The sequence below is a fragment of the Camarhynchus parvulus genome, chromosome 3 (genome assembly GCF_901933205.1).
Source record: "Camarhynchus parvulus chromosome 3, STF_HiC, whole genome shotgun sequence".
Taxonomy (NCBI): Eukaryota; Metazoa; Chordata; class Aves; order Passeriformes; family Thraupidae; genus Camarhynchus; species Camarhynchus parvulus.
The window spans coordinates 82053920-82078543 of record NC_044573.1 but is presented as its reverse complement, the minus strand read 5'-3'; the positions used below and the strand labels follow the sequence as shown (position 1 = coordinate 82078543).

The following is a 24624-nucleotide window of genomic DNA, read 5'->3' as shown; positions in this document are numbered from 1 at the left end:
GGATTCAGGCCAGAGAACAAAGTTGTTCAGCTGGTGATGCCACTACGGCTGGATGTAGACTATCCTCCTTTTCAAAGCCCTGTGACTTTCAAGCCTTATATATGGCCTTGAAAAGTGCTGCCTTTATACGTATTTACTTTTATTTTTAACACTGGCTCAGTAATACCAGTGTTATAAAAAAAGTACCAAACAGAATGACAATCAAGGTGAAAACTGTAAGCTAGCAACATTTTCAGGCAAGGTCATTTTAGTTTTTTTGCTTTGTTGAGTATAATACTGAGTGCAGAGGCAGTGTCTTGATATCTGGCCAAGTCATGCACACCTTACTCCTTGCTTGGGTACAAGGTACAGCATCGTGCTGCAGTGATAACTATTCCAGGGGATTGCACCTTGGTGGTCTACACTGGGATGTTGTCACCATGAAGCCTAGAATTGTTTGATCCAAAAGAACTACAACTGACTCAAAGCCTCCTCAGGCAGAATCACAGGTTAGGAAGAACCAGAGGAGTTGAGTGAGGCCTCTTTGTTAGGGATGGAGAGGGAAAGGTTAACAGTCATGACATGGGCTCTCAGGAGGGATCCAGGCCAGAGAACGATTCTGGCACATTAAATTCATGAGTCTAGACAGTTTTTGGATTGAAGCTGTACTAGGGGCAGCAGCCAGCAAACTAGATATGCTATGCACAGACGTGTGCAATGTCGCTCCAGCTTCGACTGAGAACTGACTGCACTCTTGACCTTGCAAAGTACTTGGCTGGGGAACTGGAGCAAGTGAACTCCTATTTGCCAAACAGAATCTATTCACTGGGAAGTGGTGCACTGCAGTCAGAAAGCTGGGAAGCCAAGCAAAATCTTTTTTTGGCACAGCGAATTTCTCTGTAACATGTCCTGAGGGTTTACTCATCGCTGATTAAAATCTCTTCCTTCCTCCCAGGAGAGGGTAGAGATGCATAGGCACCTGCCCACCTCACCTCTGTTTGATGGTGTCCCTGTGCAGAAACACATTAGGAACTGCTGAGAGTGTGAGCTGCTAATTTAATGTCAGCTGTTGCTTGTTCCAGCTAAAGTGGGAAAAGCATTGGGCAAGATAAATAGATATGGTCTGAATATAGAGGGGCTAAGTTTTTCATCTGTAGGTTGCAGATCGCTTTTTTGCAGGGAGCTCAGGCCTTAGGAGAAAATAGTTGTTGGTGATGTAGTGAAGTGAGGAAGGATCATGGAGCAAAACTTAAGCTGGGACCAGGATGGACTGAGAGGAGAGCCTAGAAAAAGGGACTCCAAGGTGATCAGCTCTGACTGTGCTGGATCATTCTTCAGGTCTCTTGGCCCAGCCACCCAGGACAGGTGTCATGTGCTAACACTGTCTTGAGTTATGTATATTTCTCTTTGATCTGGTTTGAAGCCAAACCAGCAGGAGGAATTAACACAAATATCTTGGGAGAGATTCCAAGTCAGAATTACAATTTAATAGGAAAATTAAATTAAAAGTAACAGTACAGAAACACTGATTTAAGTCAGAATAACCTGACACACTGTTGGTCAGGGTGGTGGTAGCAGTCTGATCAAAGCGTGGCTACAGTCCTTTTGGAGTGGTGGATGTGGTTTTGTTGGGTGATCCTCTAGCAAGGCCTGGCCCTTCTCTGGAGGGCCAGTGGTAGTTAAGGAGCTCTTGTCCTCTGTGAATCCAGTAGGAGTGCTTCTCTGGTCTCAGATTACATACAGGTAGGAATGCTTGTTTCGCCCCCAAGGGCAGGGCATCTCACAGTGGGATGACGTAATGAGCGACCTTGATGGCCCACTAGTGGAGATGGTCCCCTCAGGGTAGCTGCTGCTTCCCCAGAGGCAGTTATCAGGACTGAGTCATGGAGAAGATAAAGGACTACAGGACACCACCCATTTTAACAGCTTATGTACGTGGTAATAGAATACATACTTTTGGTTATACCTTTCATTGTAACCCAAGGCACTCTTGTACTTTACTCAGCCACTCACAATAAAACTAGTGTCTAGCTTGTTTCTTGACTAATTAGTTCTTTTGGTAACACACTCTTTTCTTAAAGATCATGTAGACTAAAGGTATTTGTAGGATACTTTGAGCAGTCCTTATGAATGTGCTTGCAAACTATTTTCTTGAGCCTGGTACTAGCAATGAAAAGACCATATTTCTGGGTTTCATAATCCCTGCAGCAATAGATAAGGCTTTTTCTATCTTCTAGACTTACAGTGTAGTTTTAAGATATTCAAAGGGCTTTTTGAAGTGCTATTCTGTTCACAGAGCTGATAATTAAAGCAGATGATAATAAGAAAGGGAGGAGTCCTATAGAATTAGATAACAGCCTGTAGTTAGGTGGTATAACATAGTGATGTAGAATCATATGTTGGAATGGCATCTGTAACATATGGAAACATGTGGTACTAATTAGGAGTGGCATTATTTTAAATGTAAAAGATTGAATATATATTGTTGTAATGGATGCTTCATTGTATTCATTGGCTTTTTCAGCAGGCATCATCTGTTCCTTTAATCTCAGAATGATAATACCCATGCCATATGTTGCTCAGCTGATATGGAGACAAGAAAGACTTGTATATTGTGCTTCAGAATGCAAGTTCCACTATTGGGGTGGCATTGCTACTATTATCATTATTATTAATAATAATAACAATATGATTATTATTAGAAGGGACAGGTTTGGAAGCATAAGGCTGATGGGGAGATTTGTATCGTACTTTGTGTTGTTCAGGGTACAGGAGAGGAATTTTTAATTTCTTTGAAGTAAAGGACTCTAAAAGAAATATTTGACCTAACTGAGATATTAATAAATATTTTGTAAGGACTGCATGAAAATGTCCGCAAGCAGACTAAAAGATGAGCGGTATCTTGCCCTTGATTGGCAAAGGGACACTGCAGATGAACTTTTGCACAGCTATTTGGTAAACTGAATTCCCTTTTCATCAAAATATGCATATCTCGCGTTATTTGAGAGCTAAATAGTGATCCTTGCTTACAAACTCCTCTTAAAATGAAGTAGAACATAAGGGCTGGAGTTTTCCTCAATAAAACATTAATTGCAAATGCAGCCAATGCATTCTTCTAGCCCAATTCTTAGATGCAGTTTTGTGGAATGCATTTACTAAATGAGTAAATAAACTGTGTAGCAGTCTGGATCTGTGGTGACTTTGGAACATTTGGAATATGTTAATTAATACCAACTGGGGTTTTGAAGAAAACTCCATGAGATGTTAAAAATGCAAGTGGATTCTGTTTTGACTAGCATTCTGTTTGTTGTGTTTGGGCTTTTTTTTTTTAGCTTTGGTTCCTGCTAGATTTCTTCAGGGTAAATTGTCATGCTGATACTTGAAAATTGCTTGGTTCATTGTTATAATCTTTAAGCATGATGTACTTTCTCAATATGTTGCAATTAGATTTTATATTTTCTGATGTAATTGTTTTCTAACAAGGGCTTTTTATAAATAAGGAACATAATGCTTGTTAACATTTAATCTAAATTGTAACATGCAAACATTTATTGAGCTATATAGCATATTAAAGATTATAATTTCAGTTTATTATCATTACTGCTTCACAGAAGGGCAGTGTTACTAATATTGCATAGATTACTGTTTTCTGGTGCAGTTTGGAAATTTTTGTTGTTGTTTGTTTTGGTTGGGTTTTTGGGTGTTTGTTTTGTTTGTTTTGATTTCGGTTTTTCTTGGTTTTTTTATGGCAGTTATTTCTTTAAAAATTGTTGAAAATGGTAATTAGCTTTGTAATTTATTAAGTGTTAGTGCACACTTTTGACTTACAGTTTCTGTTAAGAATGAGAGATACTACATTCATTATTCACTATCTTATGCTTAGGGCTGATGCAACTGTGTGTGGGGCTGAATTTTCTATGGATATGAGGTGAAATTGAAAGTACTGAGCAGGTAGAAAGGGATGCAGAGGATGAGGATGCTACCCAAGGACAGCTCAGTTAAAAGCAGCTGATCAGTTTTCTGCCCCACGTGTACCCCCTGTCAGACAGTCTTTGGTCACTGCTGTCTCCTCACCTGCTCTGGTGCATTTGCTGGGGAATGTTAGTAAGTACAGGCCAAACTGTGCCAAGGAGGAAGCCAACATTGACTTAGTGTGCATGATTTCTGTCCATGTCCCAGTCTGGCTTGTTTCTAACAATGAATATGCTTTGGGAAAAGTCACAGGCTTTTCTTAGAGTTTGTTATCCATTTTAGCATGTACCTGGCTTGGATCATTTCAGCCTGTCATGACTGTTCAGGCTAAAGCCATATTCTTTTATGATGACAGGCCTTCTGTAACTTACTGCATTTTTGTCACTTTAAATATGCTTGTTGTTATTTGATTTCATGCTAAGAACATACATGCTCTTGAATTGCAACAAAATATACAATAATTGTTTGGATAAGGGTTTTCTTTGGGCTTGTTTTCTTCAGGTCAAGTTATGGATCTCTAACAGTGAACAACATAAATATTCTTCAAGGTGAGAAAAATCAGATAGCTATAAACAACAAGGAAATAACTAGTGTAGTGGTGGCTGATAATTATAAACTGGATATTTATTCAATACATTGCATAATAGGTCTATGTCATTGGGGTTTTTTTTTTCAGTGGATTTATATTTAAAAATTGTTATATACTAAAGAGCAAACTCTCCTTGCAGATTTATCTCTCCAACATCTTTTAAGGTCAATGTAACAGAGGATTTCAAAAGCAGTAGCTGTAGAGTTCTTTTTTGGCATCATGATTTTTTCAGAAAGGCTTGGATTGAAAATCCTAGCAAAAATTTTTAAATGAATAATTTATATAAAAGATACATTCAATATTCATAAAGAATATAGAAAGTATGTGTTCCACCTCAAAATACCATAGGTGCTATAGTAAAAATCATGCTTCCCGATTCAAAAAATACTGCTTCTAGCCTAAGCATAATTAAGTGGTAACAGACGGAATAAACACCCACACAATAAAAAGGATCACAGAACTTTTCATTTTGGAAGGGGACCTCTGAAGATCATGTAGTCAAACCCCTCTGCTCCAAAACAGATTGATTGCAGCAGGTTGTTCAGGGCTGTGGCTGGTTAAGTTTTGAGTATCTCCCAGAGTGGAAACTCCCCAGTTCCCAGGGCAGCCTGTTCGGGTGTTCAACTACCCTGTCAATACAACAGTTTCTTTGATGTTTAAATGCAGTTTTCTGTATTAAATTTGTGCTCATTGACTCTTGCCTGTTCTGGGCCTCTCTGGACCAGTCTTCTTTACTGTCTCCAGGTAGTTCTATATATTGAGCAGATGTCACCAGAGTTTATCTTCTCTGGGCTGGACAGTCCCAGCTGTCTGTCTCCTTGTGCAAATCCCTGCACTTCCTTCAATACTTCCGCATCACACCAGTGCTGTGGGGAGGGAAAGCGTCACCTCCCTGACCTGCAGAGAACAATGTCCCTCATGCAGCCCAGGCTGCTGCCAGCCTTCTTTACTTCAGTGGTGTATTGCTGGCTTACAATCCTTGATCATGATCAACATGGTGTCCACCCAGAGCCCCAGATATTTTTCTGCAAAGTTACTTTCCAGTAGCAATTGCCCCAACCTGCATTGGTGTGTGAGGTTATTACTTCCCAGGACTGAGCACTTTAGACTTCATTAAACTCTTGTTGACCTGTTTCTCCAGCCTTTAAAGGTTCATCTGAATGAAACAAAAATATCTTTCGTATCGCCCTTTCTGCTTGCTTTATATAGTCTGCAAACTTTTGGAAGGTGTTCTCTGTCCCACTACCAGGTCATAAATTGCAATGTTAAACAGTACTGGTCCCAGTATCTACTTCCTGGATATTCCACTACTGACTGGCCTGCAGCTAAAGTTCTTCTGCTTGCTCATCACTTCCCTTTGAACTCAGCCTCTGCATTTCGGTCCACCTCACAGTCCTTTATCCTAATCAGTGTTCTTTTCTACTCTTCGTTTTGTGGGTCATATTTCAGTATTTCAGCTTGTGCATGTTGCCTCTTGTCTCTTCTGCATCTGAGTCAGTCTTCCTTGCTGCACCCATCAGTATCTAGGGTCCCATGAGTATTTTTTTTTCTGGGCTGGATAGTCCCAGATTCTCAGCATCTCTTAATATCAGATACCCAGGTGGGCTTTGGCTTTCCTAACCTTTGGATAGTGTCTTTTTCTTCCTTCTAGATTACCTGTCCCTGCTTCTACCTTCTGAATACTTCCTTCTTCTGTCTCAGTCCAGTCAGGTACATCTTATTTACCTCTGCAAGCATCTTGCTGCCTTTGACTTCTTGCTTGTTCAGATCAGCCATTCTTAAGCTTGAAAAATGTTATCTTTGAAAAATCAATCAGCTATTCTGGGTTTCCCTTGCCATGACTATATCCTACAGAATTCTTCCAAACTGGTCTCTGAACAGGCTAAAGTCTTGCCTGAAGCTGTGTTAAGAGTCTGCTTTCTGCTTTCTTCCCTCCTCTCAGGATCATGAACCCCACTGTCTCATGGTCGCTGCAGTGAAGGTTGCCTGTGGCCTTGCATGTTCTGCTGGAGCATAGTCTTTACAGGGAAGTTACAAATAGAGCCATAAAAGAAGTCTGTTTAAGCTAAAGCTTACTAAAAGTCATTAAAAAGAGAAAAAAAAGGGTCCATATTTCATATTCAAATCTGATCATAAATTGCATCTCTGTGGAGAATTTACTTACTTCTACTTATGCAGATTTCATTAATTCTAGATTATATATTTTAATTTGTGTAATCCATTTTGCCAGATGCTGGTGAAAATAATACTGGTTTTGACAAAGGGTTATTTAATTTTTTAAATGTCTAATAGATACTGTGAACTCTATCATTTTGGTAGCACAAATGCAATTCATAAGTATTTTCTGTCACTAATTGTTTTGACACTGAAGAAAGGAATTCATGCCTTATAGGAGAGAATAATCTTTCTTCACTTTACATACTTTTTTGTTCCTTAATAACCAGCTATTTCACTGACCACTAATGCAAGATGTACAGTGGGTTCCTTTCATTACATGACAACTACTTCCAGTTTGGGGGAAAAAGTCCTAGAGCTTTTGAATTGTGTTGGAAGTTAGGTTCTGCTGTTACTCTGACCAATTAAATGAAAAAAATATTTAAGATCTTCTTTCAGGCTATTAATGTTCTGTGTTCCACATGATATTTTTTAACTAATTTAAATTAAGTCTCTTTGAGTATGTTTTGGCTTACTCTTTGTTAAGATAATGGTATTATTTTAGCCTTTTCCTTTCCTTTTCCTTTTTCTTCACATTTTTGTTGCCTCTTGAAGAAATGTGCATTTCTGTAGGCACCTTTTCTTGAATGGAAGAAAGAACTGGTAGAAGAGTGTTGTCTTCTGTGTCAATCTTTTTTACTTTTCCTTACTGTTTTGTGTTTAAATACCAAGACTACTTACAAGTTTTAGAAGTGCAACTATTATGTATTATTATTATTATTATTAACAGATCATTTAATAGGACAAAAGAATATGTGGGAGGCAATCTGAAGCACCTTAGATGATATTCTGTTGCACTATGTCATGAAGTTCAATGTTGATGTATGGTTCTTTTGCCCACTTATATCTCTTAGGTGAGCATATCAAAACAAACAAAATGTGAGATGTGAAAAACTAGATTTCTGTAGAAATAGTTGCTGAATATTTTTCTGCTTGGTGTTCCTTGAGTAAAATTATGAAGACAACTCCCTTGTTCTTCACTTACCTTTTGAGATCTTATGGTCAATAGATTGAGGAGCATGGATGAAAATAATGTCAAGCCATGTTTGTTTTTTGTTTTTTTTTTTTTTTTTCCATCAGAGAATGGATTCAAAATGATTCAGTGGTGTTTTATTGGTCATATCTCAAGTAATGTACATTATTTAATAGGTGTTAATATGTGGAAGTAAGTAATGTGAAACACTTTGAGAGTTGTACTTGGTAAGCTAAGAGAATTTATCTAAAATGATTCTGCGATATCTTGTGTGCTGCAAGAGTAGGACCACATTAATTTTTTGTTGCTAGTGGAAAATATTATATCTTACTACAGTCTTGGAACTCAGGATCTGCATGGCAAATTTCATTTCTTTTCAGTTAATATCATTGCTTGTAATTGTACACAGCTAATTTTCTGTTTTGTCCCTAAGCAGACCAGTTTGGCCCTTGTTTCTTGTATTTTTAAAGATAACGGGAATACATAGACTGAGTTAATAATTAATTCTTCTAAAGGCAATGAAGCTCTATCCAGTAATCTCCACAGCAGCATTTTTAGAAGGAAGTGGATTGTATGACTTAACTAATTTTAAATTTTCTTGCATCTTCTTCTAAGATATTTGGTTAACTTTCAGAATATGGATGCTAATGTAGAGTGTCTTGTAAATCATGTTCTTGCACTTAGACATACAGTGTGTTAGCATTTTTTCTGGTTATTTTTGGAAGTTGACAAAGATTTTGTATGAACATTTAAATTTTGTGAGCTAGGTTTTTGTGCTGCTAAAATGACTAAAAATAAACAGTGAAATTTCTCAAATGAAACCTGACTTTATTTAGGTGAATGGCAAAATCTTTTTGAGTCAGTTTCTCAGAGAAAGGTTGTATTCTTTTACATCTGTTAAATGCTACTTTGTTCTTACAAAGATTTGTCTGAATTCAGCTTATAGCTCTCTATCACTGGTGATGCTCAGAGAAAGCACCAGGAATTAAATAAGATGTTCCTACGTTACAAAATCTGAGATCGGTAAGATGTCTTATCTAGCACTGCGGATGCCACATTTTGATACTTGGCATCTTCTAATTTGTGTCTTTATTACAGTGAGAAGCTTGAGGCAACCATTGAACCTGTTCCAAAGTGAGTTCAGTGTATACAAGCATCTTCATAAAATCTTCTCTTGCTTCAAACATCCTTTTGAAACACAGGCATCAATGTAGATGTAGATGTAAGATCTGCTTCAGAAAACCCTAGATCATTTTCAAGGAGAGACATAGAACTTTTTTGAAAGATCAGATTTCAGTGTTCATCTCAAATGTCCTAGCACTCAAATTTACTTATGAAAGTAAGAAAATAATTTGAAGTATCCTGGAAGTACAGATGAAGCTCTTGTACCACCTGGCATATTTTCTAAACAGCTTTCCTCTAAACAGATTACAACATTGGGCGATTTCCACCCCAAAGGTAATAGATGGGATTCATCCAGGAATACTCAAAGATCTGGCTGACGTCCTTGTGAGGTCCCTCTTAATAATTTTTGAATGGTATTGGGAATCTGGAGAGACCCCAGCTGGAAGCTGACTGGACTTTTCCCAGTTTTTAAGAAAGGCAAGAAATATGACCCTGGAAACTACAGGCCTATCAACCTCACTTCAGCAGCTAGTAAAATTATGAAGATTATTCTGGGAGATACTGAAACATGTTTACAGACAATGTAATCAGTGGTCATAGCCAGCACAACTTCATGAGTGGAAAGTGTTGCTTGCCCAAGCTATTGTCCTTCTATGAAAGGTAACCCACGTAGTTTATAGAGGGAAGCCAGCTGATGTTATTATGGACTTAAAATTCCCTTCCTCAAGAGTTACAGGTGGTTTAATAATATGGTAGAAAAGATATGGATTGACAGATACGAAGAAACCATTACTGTGGTAAAGGAAAAATGTATAAATTATGGATGTTGTTTGTAACTCCCAAACAAAATGCTGAAATATCATGCGATTTCTGACAGTGTGTCACCTCTCTGTGCTGTTGACATCATCTACTGCAGGAAGGTGAGATGGCCCAGGAGATGCTTCTGGTCAGATGGGTCAGCCCTCTGCTCTCAAAGGGTTTCTGTAGGTTTCTTGGGATTGGTTTTGCTGTGGACTATGCAGCTTTCTCCATCTCTCATCCTGTGGAAGTTCACTGGATCAGAGGCCATCCCCAGTACACAACAGGTGTATTTGCCTCCTCTTCTGAGCAGTAAAATAGATCATCAGGCTGGACCTGAGCTGTTCCTCCCACTGGCCTCAGCAATGGAGGATGATTGTGGCTCTGTTGGATTATTTTGGTTTTTTATCCCATTGTGTCTGTTAGCTTGCTGTGGGAATGGTGGGAAGGTCCCTGAGAGCTTTTGCTCTGTATGCTCTCATGAAATATCAGCACTGTATTATTTATATTTAACCTGATTTAGGGTCTGTATGATACCACTCATGAGTATAACAAATCTTTTTAGTATGGCGAAAACAGAATTTTTCCATTGTTACATCGTTCGTGTTCCTGAGCAGAAGAGGTGTGTGATATTAAAGCGTGTGTGAGAGTAATACAAATGCACATTATTGGCTTCTGACAACCTTTGCATTCAACTAAAATATTTCATTACACTGTTAAAATTATATTTATTTTTCTGTTAGGTTCTGAATTGATCTTTAGTAATATTGTTTGTAGAAAATATTTGCAGAATGTTAAACACCTATTTCTGTGCTAAGCAGATTTGGTTGATACACAAGGGTGATGTTTTTCTGATCATATTAAAATTCTCAGTTTAATAGCCAGAAGCCTAGGAATTGAATTTGAAGTGCTGATGCATTTGTTTTCAGAAGAAAACAATTAGTAAAAATGTTGTATCCCATCCTGAAAGGGCTGCTGGCTATTTGATACTAACCGTTCTCTCTGGGGTAGTTTAGTTGTCCAAAATATTTAGATTATTTTATTGACTGGTAGAGGACTATTGGTTTCAAAGAGAAAGTACTTGGATGCCTTAATTTGCTCCAATCTTAATCTTTACCATGGCATCCCACAGCTCAGCAGCAGGGGAAAAGTGTGCCTCTTTTGTCTTTAGAGGCATGCACTTGGTGCTTGCAGGGAATTCTGCATTTGTGCTGGAATGCCTTGTCCTGGAGCTGCCTCACATTTCTGTAAAAGCCCTTGGATTTGAGTTGTTTTCTTTGTTTCCACAAAACATACAGTGGAATAGAAACTACAGGAGAATTATGCTTCTCAGGAAATAATAGTATTCGGATCTCATATATCCTTAACTCAATATAAACAACCCATATTCTGAATTCCATAAATGACTGAATGCATTTAAAAATCTAAAGAAGCTAAATTCAAGTACCCAGAACATGCTTTTTATGTGTTTTTTTCCAATCTTAAGGAAAAGTGGTGTTGGGTTCAAGAGGTTTTGGCTGAATAACTGAATCAGTTAATTACTGTGATTAATGCAGTAATTGGTGTCATTGATCTTTGCAAGCTTTATGTAAAACTTTATAGTAAATTAGACAATGCTAAAAATTCCTTTGAAATAGTTCTTCTTATAGGGGAAGGGTAGCATCTCTTGTCTACAGCAATTGTTTTTCCTGTCCAGTGTCCCTTATGATGCTCTGAAAATCTCATCACATTAATACTTCTCTTTTTTGGCAACAAAAGTCAGGCAGTGAATTAAAATGAGTAGTGTCTTTGAGCATTTATCCAATTTATGTTTCCATCCAATAAATGTAATTTCATGTCTCTCAACTTTTCTCAGAGATATCACATCTTATGATGTTAGTGACCCAAAATTCTATTTCTGCATTCTAGTAAAGTCAGTAAAAATACAGTAATACGAAAGAATAAAAATTATCTTTACTATATTTCTAATTCTATACTAAAAGTAATATATTGTGATTATGTAAGTTCTTAATCTATTTTGTTCTTTAAAAATTAATTTGGATTAGTTTCAGTAGAATATCTGAATCTTACTTATGAATTTCAGCTAAGTTGCTATAATTTAAAAATGTCTGGTCAGCAAGAGGGTTGTGAAAGAATACTAATTTAATAAATCTGTTCTAATTCTGCACAGGGAAATTGACTGGTAGGGATGCAAAAGATAAGAACAAGTACAGCTAATTGCCAGCTAACCTTTATTCCCTACTCCTTCAGAAAGTTTCTTACCATGGAAGAGATGACTGAGGGATCACCTTCCTCCTACTAGGAGTGCCAAAGTGTTCTAGAATAACAAATATCAGAGTCTGTGCTGCAAAGATTCCACTTTTATCTGGTGTTTCTAGATTTAGCTACAAACCATTCTTTGCCAGGTAAACAGCCTTCACAGCAAAAAGAGAACATCAAGTGACATTTAAGGGAAATACTTTTCTCAAACTTGTTAGTACATGCTACATAGTTAATACTATATTAATTTGAATTACATAAAGTCAGCTCAGATTTGGAATTTTTAATCTCTCATTAAGTAGTGTTTTCAATAGTAATTATCATTTGGTCCTGAGTTTATAGGTATTTAATTACGTTACAGAAATTAATTTTACTTCGCTTTGTGACAAAGACCCTGAATTAGATGCCAGCATAGCAACACGTGCTGAGTCTTTTGTTTATGCTTTGACAAAAGTGTCCGCTCCCTCCCAAAAAGATAAAATATTGCTGTGCTTTAGATACATCTGCTACAGTTATTAGTTAAACGGTGAGCTTTTATACCCTTTGGTAAGCTTTTCTGCAAAGTTTAGAGTTAAAATTTTTTAATATAAAGTCTTTTTATTTCAAACAATGATTTTATGTGTTTATTTACTCCTTTTTACTTAAAAAGCTCTACCAGTGACTCCAGTGGAAAAGACTGCCCGAAGGTTTTGCAGTATGTTCAGTACAGCCTTACTCTAGCTGCAGTGCAGAGCTGCATCTCTGCAGGGGATCTCAGGGGAAGACTTCGTAAGGTACAAGAAATCAGCAAAAGCTTCTGCAGTGTGGAGAAGGGTGATCCCCACGGAGGCACAGCCTGTGTGGCTGGAGCAAATTGTTGTGGTAATTTGTTCAACTGTCCAGTAATTAAAACCATCTGCTGTCTGTTATTCCGCTGTATGCTCTCATGCTTTCACATGGCTCTGGCGGGAATCTCTTCCAAGACTGTGCAGCCTTTACTCTGAGAGATACATACCTTCCTTTTTTTGGTATCATTGACTACTAGACTTGGTGTTTACAAACCTTTTAAAATAACTTACAAGTTCCTAGGTTCTGTAACAGGCAGATTCTGAAGGTTCTAACTTCAAGTTCATGAAAAACATCGTGTTGCTGTTGTACTTCTAAACATTGGCGTAGATGAAGCAGAAGGGTGATCTAGTAGCTGTCTCCAGGTATTTGAAGCGCAATTGCCAGGCTGATGGAGACAGTATCACCTTAGTACTACTGGTTATTATAACAAGGGTGCAAAATGCAGCCTGGGTTGTTTGGCTTAGGAGTAGGGAAGCAAATTCCCCTCGGAGGATGGGGTACTGCAGCATGAGAGCAGGTTGTTTAAAGGCTATGGAACACTGTCGCAGACATCTTTTTGTGAAAATCCTTTTCTTTAGGATTTTCCCTTCTGAGAAGTGGAGGCCTCAGAAACAAAATGTAAACAATGGTTATCTGCTGCTGTGGAATGCAACAGGTGGATCCATGATTGGTCTCATGTGGATGTTTTGATTCAGTGACCAGTCACAGCAGAGCTGGCTCTCGCTCTCTGTCCGAGCCAGCTGCTTTTGTTATCATTCTTTCCTATTCTATTCTTAGCTAGCTTCTGAGAGGAAACCTTTCCTTCTATTTCCTTTTAGTATAGTTATAATGTAATATATATATATCATAAAATAATAAATCAAGCCTTCTGAACATGGAGTCACCATTCTCATCTCTTCCCTCATCCAAGAACCCCTGTGACCACTGTCACAGAACACCTTTCCCAGAATGATTTTCAAGGCTTAGCTAGACAGAGCAACACCTGAATGGGTGGCTTAATGCTGGATACTCTCCTGCTTAAATCTCAACATTGTACAGGGCACCTCCAGAGGTTTTTATTGACACAGTCCTGTGCCTTGACTCTGGAATGGGTCAGGCAGGCTCCTGCTGTGTGGTCACTCAACTCAGCCTATTGCTCAAGGGCCTCCTATGGGAGGGAGTGGGCCCAGCATGGTCATTCTCCTTCCAAGCCATGTAATCCCAGATGCTCCTTTATCACACCTGATTTATAGAGACTTACAATGTTTCCAGTAGAAAATAAGTTCATTTCATTATTTTTTTTCAATTTGCTAGTGGCCTGGTCTGACTTTCCCTTGGTTGTTGCTGCCTGAGCAGTAACAGGAATTTATGGGTAAGGCACTACTGGGCTTATAGTTTCAGAAAGGACACCTGTGGAAGCATGACGCAATTGTGTGAAGGGTGAATAAATACCATTCTTAAATATAATTTGCTTTGTCTCTTGGTTGCTGGCAATTTATATTTTGAGCAAAATATTCTTTAATTGCTTAGCAAACTGCAAATACTGAAGAATCCATTCATCAAACCAGTAGCATGTAGACATCAAGAGCAGACAGGTAAAGAGAAGGCTTTAAGAATTCAAAGTTTGTTTTTATGGTTGAGTGTGTATGGGCAGGAATTACAAAACACAAGTTATGGCTTGTGTTTACATCAGCAAAATCTCTGAACTGGAAAAGAAAATGATGAGAAAGTAAATCTAATTGGGTGAAAAAAAGTGTTCTAATAGGATTTTTTTTTCAGTTCTAAATGTCAGTTTGAAGTTTTAAATAGTCTTGAAATCTAAAGGAACTATCTGTATGTGCTTTTATCTACTGGTGTTGCAGTACTTTATTCTAATGTTTGGCATGGGAACTGAGAGCAGGAAGGTCTCCTGTGCTACTGCAAGGGGTTATGAGGTCATTTGATCATCTGGAGGAATACATTTCCAATAGTGAAAATATTAGCTTCTAAAAAGAATGTAACTTTTTTCATCTGTTCTGTTATTTCTTATCCAAATTTATGGGCTGTGCACCCTCTCAGAGCCCACTTTTTGATTTACATGTGCAATGGTGTATACCACAGACTACTGAGCAATAACTCCTCTGAATAACAGATAAATATAAAAAGGCTTCAGGCATTCAGTAAAATACATTTCATTTTATGCAGAAGGAAAGAACTTAATCCTTGGCAACTTGCATGGTTCTAACAGATAAAATTAAATTACTGAAACATGAAAACCTGCTGTATTAAGAGCAGCCTTTAAAAATTGTTTTCTTGAACAATGTTTTCATATGGAAAATGATTCATTTAGCACCTGCTTATGTGTGCGATTGCTGACCTAGTAATTGATTGCTTGAACTATAAGTTTATAAACAGATATATGTTTTAGTTTCACAAGTATATTAACTGGCTGTCTTAAATATTAAAAAATTATTCAGGTATATGGAACTAGATGTTTTTGTTACTTTGCGTTTCTGGGAAGACAAAACATAACTGCTTTAAAAGTGAAATGTGCACATTTAAATGATTGAGAAAAATAATATCTTTTAAAATGATGATTTTTCTTTCCTTTCAGACCTAGCTCTCAGTGAATTAATGAGATTTTGGCAATTTTTCTCTGTGTAGAACTAGGTTTCTGATGAATCTGTTATTTGTAGTTCAAGTGAGTACTCTTTTATTTTATTTTATTTTAAAAAAAGGGTACATTGCTCCTTTAATCAAATGATTAAAAAAATCAGGAGGGCCAAAATCCATGCAGCAAACACTATATATATATATATATATATATATATATATATATTATTCAACAGAGACAGTGCAGAGAAATTAAGTTCTGGAAAATTCTGGATTTAGAGGAATACATAGGCATCCATCCTCACTTGAAATTTGCTGTTCTATTTGTCAACTTCTGGTTACAAAATATGTATTTTATAATTTTCCCCATATAAGTGGTTGAAAGAAAAAAAATAATCTTATATTACTTTATTTCAAAGAAATAGTAGAGATGTTCATCTCCCATTATGGGTTTCTTTATTCCAGGAGTCTTGACTGTTGTCAGACCTTTCTAACAGGATTTTGGAATGAATTAGTGTTATTAGTAAGGAAATGTGATGTCCTGTCTCTTTATCAAGAAATATTTTATCATATTTTATGTGGCTGATTCACTCTCAAATAGATACCTGGGTAAAAGGTGAATTCGTTCAAAAGACACCAGTGGTAAAGAAGGTGTAGGAAGAGAACCTTGGTTATGGAAACATTCCCACTTTAAGCAATAAAATAAAAAAGTGAACCTGATGTGTAAATCTGGTTGTTACTGGAGATTAAAGCTGGAAGTGCTCTGGGGTTTGTGTTGCAGGCAGAATAGATGCTGAGCTTTGAATATTGGCCAAAAAAAATAGATCTACACCCAGTGGCCAGGGATTGGTGTGCATCCAGCTAACTACAGCTATGGGACATCTAACAGAGCTCCAGTGAAAAAAGTGGGTAGGGCTGATTCTGGCCCAGCAGGACTGCTGAAAATGTCTGGTGTAATTTTCTGTGTTTGCTCTGCCTACAGACCAGCTATTTGCAGTCCCAGAGCTGCTGGTTCCAAATCAGGAGCCCTTTTCAGGTAGCAAACTCATACCATATATCACAAGAAATATTTTCATTGTCTGTCACTGACTAGAGACTTGTCTTGCCTTACTTAGCTTTCTGACAAGGCTTGTCAGACATACTTTGCGCTTTTCTTAGGCTTACCTGGGGCTCTGTTACAGCTTCTTCAACTGTAATAGCAATCGCATAGTGACCAAGAAATTGTTCCCTTATCTGTTTTGATTTTAGTTTAGTATTGTAGGATTGTGTGCTGAAAAGCCATTTTTCCCCACAGACTCTCATGCTCTTCTATGACTAATAGTGTAATAAGCTGCAAACTCCATGTAAGATGAGCTATGACCATAGGAGAAAGGAATGGCTCAGAGGACCAGGGCCGTAGAGTGACAGCAAAGCAATTAAGTTGTGAGCACAGAAGATGACACAAACATATCCCAGAGCTATAAACAGCTCAGAAATGTTCAGTTACTGATCACAGAGGGATTGAGTTCTTTGAAATGAAGTAAAATTGACTTTAGGAATTTAAAAAACATCCAAGATATAAAATATAATAAAGCATACTATTATATTAAAGTTAAATGGTAGGTGGAACTGCAGACCAAGGAAGTAAAAAAGATTTTTTTTCCTCATCTCTAAGTGCTTCATGATCTTAGTTTTCTTCTGTTTGGGTTGATTGTAGTTAATTTCTTGCTCTGTGGAAAAAGACAGCAGGAAAGTTGGCTGTGCAATGACATGCTTGAAAAAATTCCAAGACAGTAGCTCAGACTTGGCTTAACTTCAGCACAGCTATGGAAGAATGTGCCTAGATATAAAAATAAGATAATATGAGCATAAGGGTGTAGTTTCTCATTGTTTTATTTGGAACAAAAATGGAATTAAGTTTTGCTGACCACTTCCTGTAATTAAGATAATTTACAGCCTGTCCCCATAGAAAGTTTCATTTAAATAAGTGAAGAGGTTGTAGACTTGGGGGATTGGAGAGCTGGTTTGGGTTCTTAGATTGCCTCTGCCACCAAACAAGGTTTAATTAAATCCTGAAGTCTTGTTTACCTGAGTATCCTATTGCAGTGCTTGGAAAGACCACTTTTGGTGGTGTATTCTTATTACTTTTTCACCATCTTGCATTTGTGTAGGACACAACACTACCATGTTCTTTCCAAGTGTTTTTTGTTAATAATCTATCAATTTTGATTTTTTTTCTGCTTTGTGTGCTAGCATTGAAATACTTAATTAATTTATGAATGGTATGCTCATAATTTCAGGATATATTCATAAATTGTAATTTATTTACCTATTAATAAAACCTTATGGAAAGACTTGTTATAAAAAAGTGCTTGCAGTATTCCATCTTTTTTTCTCCAGATTCCTTTAGGCACTTCTATCAGAGACTGAGAAACAAAATATTCTTAGCAAATGAGAAAGCTTTTATGGTGAAAGAAACCTGATGGGAAAATGTTTCAGCTTTTCTTAAGGGTATTTTATGGGCCAAATCCTTGTAAAAGTCAGTGTGTTAGGGAAACCCAAATAATTTGTGCAGCAGTTATGTACAGTTACCTTTAATAATTGCATTGCCAATAATTTTTAAATTTGCCTCATGTGCTTTCTGCCATAGAGCAACTGACTTAGAAGTAGTGTTGGTTTAGTGTACTGTAATATGGCCTAAACATATTTGAAGTTGGATATAGTCATAATATTTTTTTTCTCAAAAATCAAGTGTTGGAGTACTAGAAAAAAATCTGATAAACAGTTGAGCTCGATATTGTGCAGTCACATTTGTCTTCTCTAAATTCACTAAAATATTGGTATGTATTGATATATGGCCATGAGTTTATGTAAATCTGGATGACAGGCAGGGCTGGCCATCATAGTCTTAATTTACAAGTTTTCTCTATTGCTATCTAAAGATATTAAGAGTAGGACAAGAAGTTGTGATAATTCCTCTGTAAGGTAGGTGGAACTGGACTCAGAAAGAAAGACTACGCAGAGAGATAATAAGTAACAAACAGTCAAAGAGGTGGAAAAGGTCTGCAGTGGAGACAGTGAGAGCTTGCAGGGCATGGGGAAGAAATGGAAAATACAGTGAGGAGGGAGAGTATTTGAGAAAAAAAGACAAAATGGTAATCAGATACTTTAAAAAGTGGGAGTTTACCTAAAGCTGCTGGTTTCGGCCACAGGTTATGTGTACAGACCTGGATGCCTTAGTAGTGTCCTAGATAATTGCTTTGCATGCAATGCAGGCTGTGTATTAAAAAAAACAACAAAAACAACAAAACAAACAGAAACCATTTGTGTGAGATTATTGATTTTTTTTGCAGCATTTTGTAGCAGAAGGATAGGAGATATGTACTCATGCCTATGTACCATGCATCTTCTAACAGCTACATGGTGCATTGTTGTGATGTCGGTTACTGTAGGATGTTTTATACCATTAATGACATGTTGGATTTTTTTAGCTTGTTTGCAATTTTGATCACATCTGAGTATTTTTGCTTGATGCTGTATGTAGTAAGGACTAGAAAAGAGGTATAATCATGTAAGTTTCAAGTGAAGATGGATCAGGTAGAAATGGTTTGCTTATTAATTGCTTACTTGCAAGAGGGATGGAAATCCTTGCAGGAAATTTCTACATAGTATAATTAGGATATGATGACAAATGTTATGAAAAATGTTTATTATGCAGTATGATACAAGGATCTTCCTTATGGGCAAGCTGGTATCATCTGGTATATTCATTATGAAATTACAGTATTAAGCCAGAATAGGTATATACAAAAGCATCTCTGGAACATTGTTGAGTTTTGCATTAAGACCTGAGGGAAGATTGGCAATCAGTTTTCTGCTCAACATTTTTGCTTCCTGTTGATGGTTTAATCTCTGCTTCACTCTGAGTGGCCTTTATCATAGCTGTTAGTTCAGTAAGGGAATATAGTATCACTTCTTGGTAATGCAGATTGAATGCTGGTGTGAGTAAAACTCCTTGTAATAAGTATTTTATAGCTATATTTATTATACATGTTGCACATAGGGTGCCTTGCAGTAATCAGAAAAGACTAATAGATTTGGTATGTTATTCAGAATTAATGATATCATAGATATGCTTTTAGGAGGATAATATACATAATACAGGGGCACACAGTATGCAACCTGTCAATACAAACTTAGGGGAGAATAAAATGACCCTGTAAAATGTTTATTGTTTCAGTGGAACAAGTGAAAATGTGAAGAGTATCCTGCAGTGCTGGAATATTTGCTGAGAAAGGAAATGTAATCTGTGCTCTGAATATTCTCAGAATTATGAATTTCTGAGAAAAAGAAGAAATAATCAATCTTCACAATTGCTTAATTGCTACAAATTAGATTTACTGTGGAGACTTTGTGAATTGTACTACAAATAGGAACAAAAATTATGTAATCATCTTGCCTCCAGCTGAAAAACATTACATTCTATGCCATAAGCATAAACTGAAATTAAAAAAAAATTAGAAAAGACATTGACTATTGAAAGGTAGTGAATTCATATTCATTGGCTCTTTGTTACACAGCAAAACCTATCTTTAATAAACATCTTTATTATTGACTGTTCTTTTTCTGATGTTGTCATGCAGAAGTTCAGAGCTTTCACATAGAAAGTCTTCTTTGATCCACAGAGATATTTCTTCCACAAAGGGACTATTGTGGAAAATTGAATACCTCACAAATTTTATATAGCATACTAATAATGGCTTGAAAAAATTATGTTCTTCACTGTGGAGGACACTTGAATGTTTCTATTTCTCTTGCATTACTGGTTGGGGTTTTTGTTTGGTTTTTTTGGTTGACTTTTTTTTTCTTCTTCAAAGGCATCTTTGAAACTTTTTTAGTTTAGTTAGCTTTCATGGAGTTGGAGTTGGCATTTTCAGAATAATAATTAATATGAGGTCAAATGTTTTTAATGGAACCATTTTCCATACCAAATAGTTGGGAGTACGGGGAGTAATTTTTATAATTTCTTCCAAATATTTTACTTTCTTGCTTTATCTTTGGTGTGTCAATCTAATCAACATTTCAGTCTGTTCAACCCACAGCAAAGAAGCTGGCACTTTTTGCTCCTTCCCACTGTCTGAAGGCTTTTGGATGTCATAAACTTCCAATTTCTTGGAAGGAATTAGGATTATAGTGACTACATGAGCTTTCTCACACCTTTGTAGTTGCAAAGTTTTCAATGAGAAGCAGACTTCCCATCCTCTTTTGCAGTAATGCCCTCAGGTAAAACCCCACATGGAACACTTTCCTGAGACTAAAAAGTAATCTGATAAAGCAGCCTGGAGAACAGATTGAGGATCAAGATTTGATACATAGGTCTCTGTGTGAGGTAACATAAGTAGTAGATGATATGAATGCTTGTACAAGCAGATCAGTTTCTTACAGGTGTTAACCTCTGCTGCACAGAGTTGCCACACAGTTGGTTGAATGAATCCTGTGAAAATTGTTTGTAGGAGTTGACATAACAACCCTGACAACTGAAGTTGGTTTTGCCTAAATTCAAGTTAGAAAATCACTTGTCAGGATGTCACAAAGAGCACTGCTACAGTACTGTGGTGATGTTTTAGGCTCAGCAAACACTGATGCAGATAAGCTTCCAGTTTCTCTATTGTGAGCTGCATTATGGAATGAAGTCCTTCATATAGTGCTGCTCGCTTCTTAAATATTGTAGTAAAATTAATCTATCAAGCTTTTCTGACAGTCTTCCTGCAAAGAAGGCCAGAAGTCAAGGATGGGAAACTGATCTTTGTGTGGCCAGTATTTGCAGTGCCTCTAAGTACACTTCAAATGCAAGATAAGAAAATAGAAGTTAAGAATTCAAATGGAAGCAGGTTCTTAGTGAGATCAGAGCTGCAGTCTGACCCCACCAGTCTGTTTCTGATAGTGATGGTGAAAGATGCTAAAGCATATAACTTTGGAAACTTTGTTTTCCTTTATTGTATCCAATTTATCTTTTCAGTAATACTGATAATGCAGGTAATGCTGTCAACCTGGAGAACCCTTGTGATGACAGATTTCGCAGGTTCACTACCTGCTGTCTAAATTAGTTATTTTTGTTTACTTACTGGGTTGATGCTGTGTTTTGGTGTTGCACAGAGCTTGATGAAAAGCCCTTTGGTATTCACCTTAACCCACTGTTGTTACAGTCTTACAAACTTGCTCATATTCTCTGTAGACTTTTACTGCTGAGAGTTCCAAATTTCTTTGTTTATGTGTAGGGCAGCTGCTCAACTCCATAGCAGTGCACTTCAGAGATCCAGAGACTGGAACTACATGTAAAAATTGTGCTATGTCAAAGGGATGCCCTGAATTTTACCATTGGAAGTTTAAGAGAGATTCCAGAGTAAGATTGGTGTAGTTTGTTGTGTGCTGTTTGGTGTGGATGATCTTAAGTTTGGTATTCAGAACTATTGTTTGTGCAGTTGAGTAATACAACACTTCAGCTTCAGGAGTAGAGACTGTTCTCACATGCATGAATTTCACAACAACCCCAGAATTGGAGGAGATAGTACACCAATTCATTACCAGCTCAACAGCCATGGCATGTAATAGTAATTTGAGAACCTAATATGTTTTTTGGCAAAACTTCATTAATTTCTGTTCAGAACAGATCCAGGAACTTAATTTTAAGTCAGTCAAGCAAGTATGAGACGTATCTGTTACTTTCAATGTTTTTTGTAGAGAAAATCAATGTAAAGACAAATATACTTTTCATTGTTATGGTGTGGAATTGTTACACTATTAATGTAATGTTTATTTCAATTACAAATTATGTGTTAAAGGTTTTGAGGCAGTATACATGTAAGTTTTACTTAAATTATTTTGGAGTCAGGTAGAGTTGAAAATACTTCTTCAAAAACTGATATATTCAAGAAAGATATCAATGCTAAGTGTATAAGTAAGCATATGGGTTATCTAATTGTATCCAATGGGTTATCTAATTGTATCCATTTCATTTATCAGACTAAATGTGGTTTGAAACTGTCAGGCAAACTATTTATCTTTTCTATTACATTTGCAACCTAAAATGTATTGATCTTTATTTACCTTAGAATCATAGAATGGTTTGGGTTGGAAGGGACCTTGAAGATCATTTAGTTCCAGCCCCCTCTACCATAGGCAGGAACATCTTTCAGTACACCAGGCTGTTCAACGCCCCACCCAACCTGGCCTTAAACACTTCAGGGATGGGGCAGCCACAGCTTTTCTGGGTAACCAGCTCCAGTGCCTCATCACCTTCACAGTAAAGCATTTATTCCTAGTATCTAATCTAAACTTTGTCTCTTTCACTTGTTGCCCTAGGAAAATGTCACTTTGCTGCTCTCTTGTATGCCCCCTTTCGGTAATGGAAGGCTGCTGTAAAGTCTTCGTGAAGCCTTGTCTTTTCCAGGCTGAACCACTCCAGCGTTCTCAGCTTGTCTTCATAGAAGAGGTGCTTCAGCTCTCTGACCTTATTTTGGATTTATTGTGGGGGTTTTTGTTTGGGTTTTGTTTTATTTGTTTGTTTTTGAGGTTTTGTTGTTTTGGGGGTTTTTTTGTTTGTTTGTTTTTTGTTTTTCTTTTTAGGGGCTTTAATATCCTACAGGAAACTAATCTGACTTTTTGTGAAGCTAGAACCTGTGTTTTAGGGAATTTCCCCTTTTCTATCCAAAATATCCTAGCAATGGAAACTTGTAATGGTTGTTTTCATATGCATTTATTAGCTTGAAGAGCTGAGGTTTTGTCTTGTACAGAGAAGTGATGTAGGCTCAGTAGACAGCAGTCCTAATGAAAGCACAGAAATTTCAGTGTATTTATACCTCTGCATACTATCTGCTTTAATATCTTTGAGAAACTATTTCATTTACACATCTCCCTGTCAGCATCCCTGTAATTTCATTATGAATATTCATATGCCATAAACAGATGTACTGTGAATATTTGAAATGTGGGTATATCTGTATGTATGAGTGCCTACAGATATTTCTGTTTATGACTAAGAACAGGTGGAAAATATATACTAAATTGTGTCTTTTAAGTACCTGTTGCAATCATTTAAGTAACCAGATTTTTGAAATTAGTCTTTAAAGTTCTTAGAAATTTACTTCCATATTCTATCTTGTTAAAAATTGTCTGAATTTATTTCTTGCCTTTCAAGTTAGCAAAGATTTTTTACACCTAGTGTCTTATTGTATTGTGCTCTATGCAGACAGGAATATTCACAGGTTTTATGTTCAAGTTGGACAGCATGTCACACACCACAGAATCACAGCATGGTTGGAAGGGACCATGGTGGGGTCACTTGGCAATCTGTTCCAGGGCTCAGTTACCTTCACAGTAAAGTTCTTCCTCATGTCCAGGTGGAACCTCCTGTGCATCAATTTCTGCCCATTGCCTCTTCTCCTATTGCTTGGCACCATCAAGGTGAGCCTGGAAGCATCCTCTGACACCCTCCCTTCATTGGGAGGCTTTGAGGAAGTCCCTTCTCAGTCGTGGTTTCTCAGATCTTAATAGGCCCAACTCTCTCAGCCTTTCCTTGTAAAAGATGTCCTTTTAATTCAGAGTGTTTGTGTCATCTTTTCTTAGTGAGAATGGTTTAATCTATAAATAAACATTTGTCAGTGGTGAAGTTCAGTGAATGAGTTTTAATTTTTCCAGGAAAAAAAAAGAGTTGAAATTTGAAGAGTTAGAATGACAATGATACAAAACTTCCGAGTTCTAAGGAGTTCTAAGGAAAATGATAAAGTGAGGCATTGAAGAAGGATCTCGTCTGCTTTCATGAAGATCAAATCCTTTTTCATGTTTAGGAACCTGTTGGTTATCTCAGGGATCAACATTAATTGATTCATCCCATGGGATGCAGTTCCTGGAGGAAAGAGGCATCCAGGACAGCTGGTTTCTTTTCAGACATCACCAATAGCATGTATAGAATTAGCAAATGGTGTTTCAGGTGTTATATCTACAAATTAGAAGAGTTCTTGTTATCATCATGCCAAAAGTGTGTTTGATGTGACAGGATCTCTACAAAAACTGCATCCAGGCTCTGTAAAAACATTGGAGAAACGTTTGAGAACCAGTGTGGACAGAGCGGTGCAATCAGAGGCTTTTGCCAGCAAGTGACTGACAAATGCACTGCAGATGAGTGAATACCATCCCTTCTGTTTGCCAGCCTCTCAGCATTGCAACTAAAAGAGAAGACAGAGTGTTAGTGTAAGGTAAGTTATTAGGTGAAAGAAAAGATGAAACTTTAGGTTAAGAAACTACAGTGACAATTATATGGCCACTGTATTACTTGGCA

The 24624-nt window shown here is 37.1% G+C and overlaps 1 protein-coding gene across 1 annotated transcript in view; it reads left to right on the top strand.

Moving 5' to 3' along the window:
* Nucleotides 1-24624, top strand: part of SNTG2 (syntrophin gamma 2) — a 206298-nt gene that overhangs the window by 36930 nt on the left and 144744 nt on the right. The gene's annotated exons all lie outside the window — the stretch shown is intronic.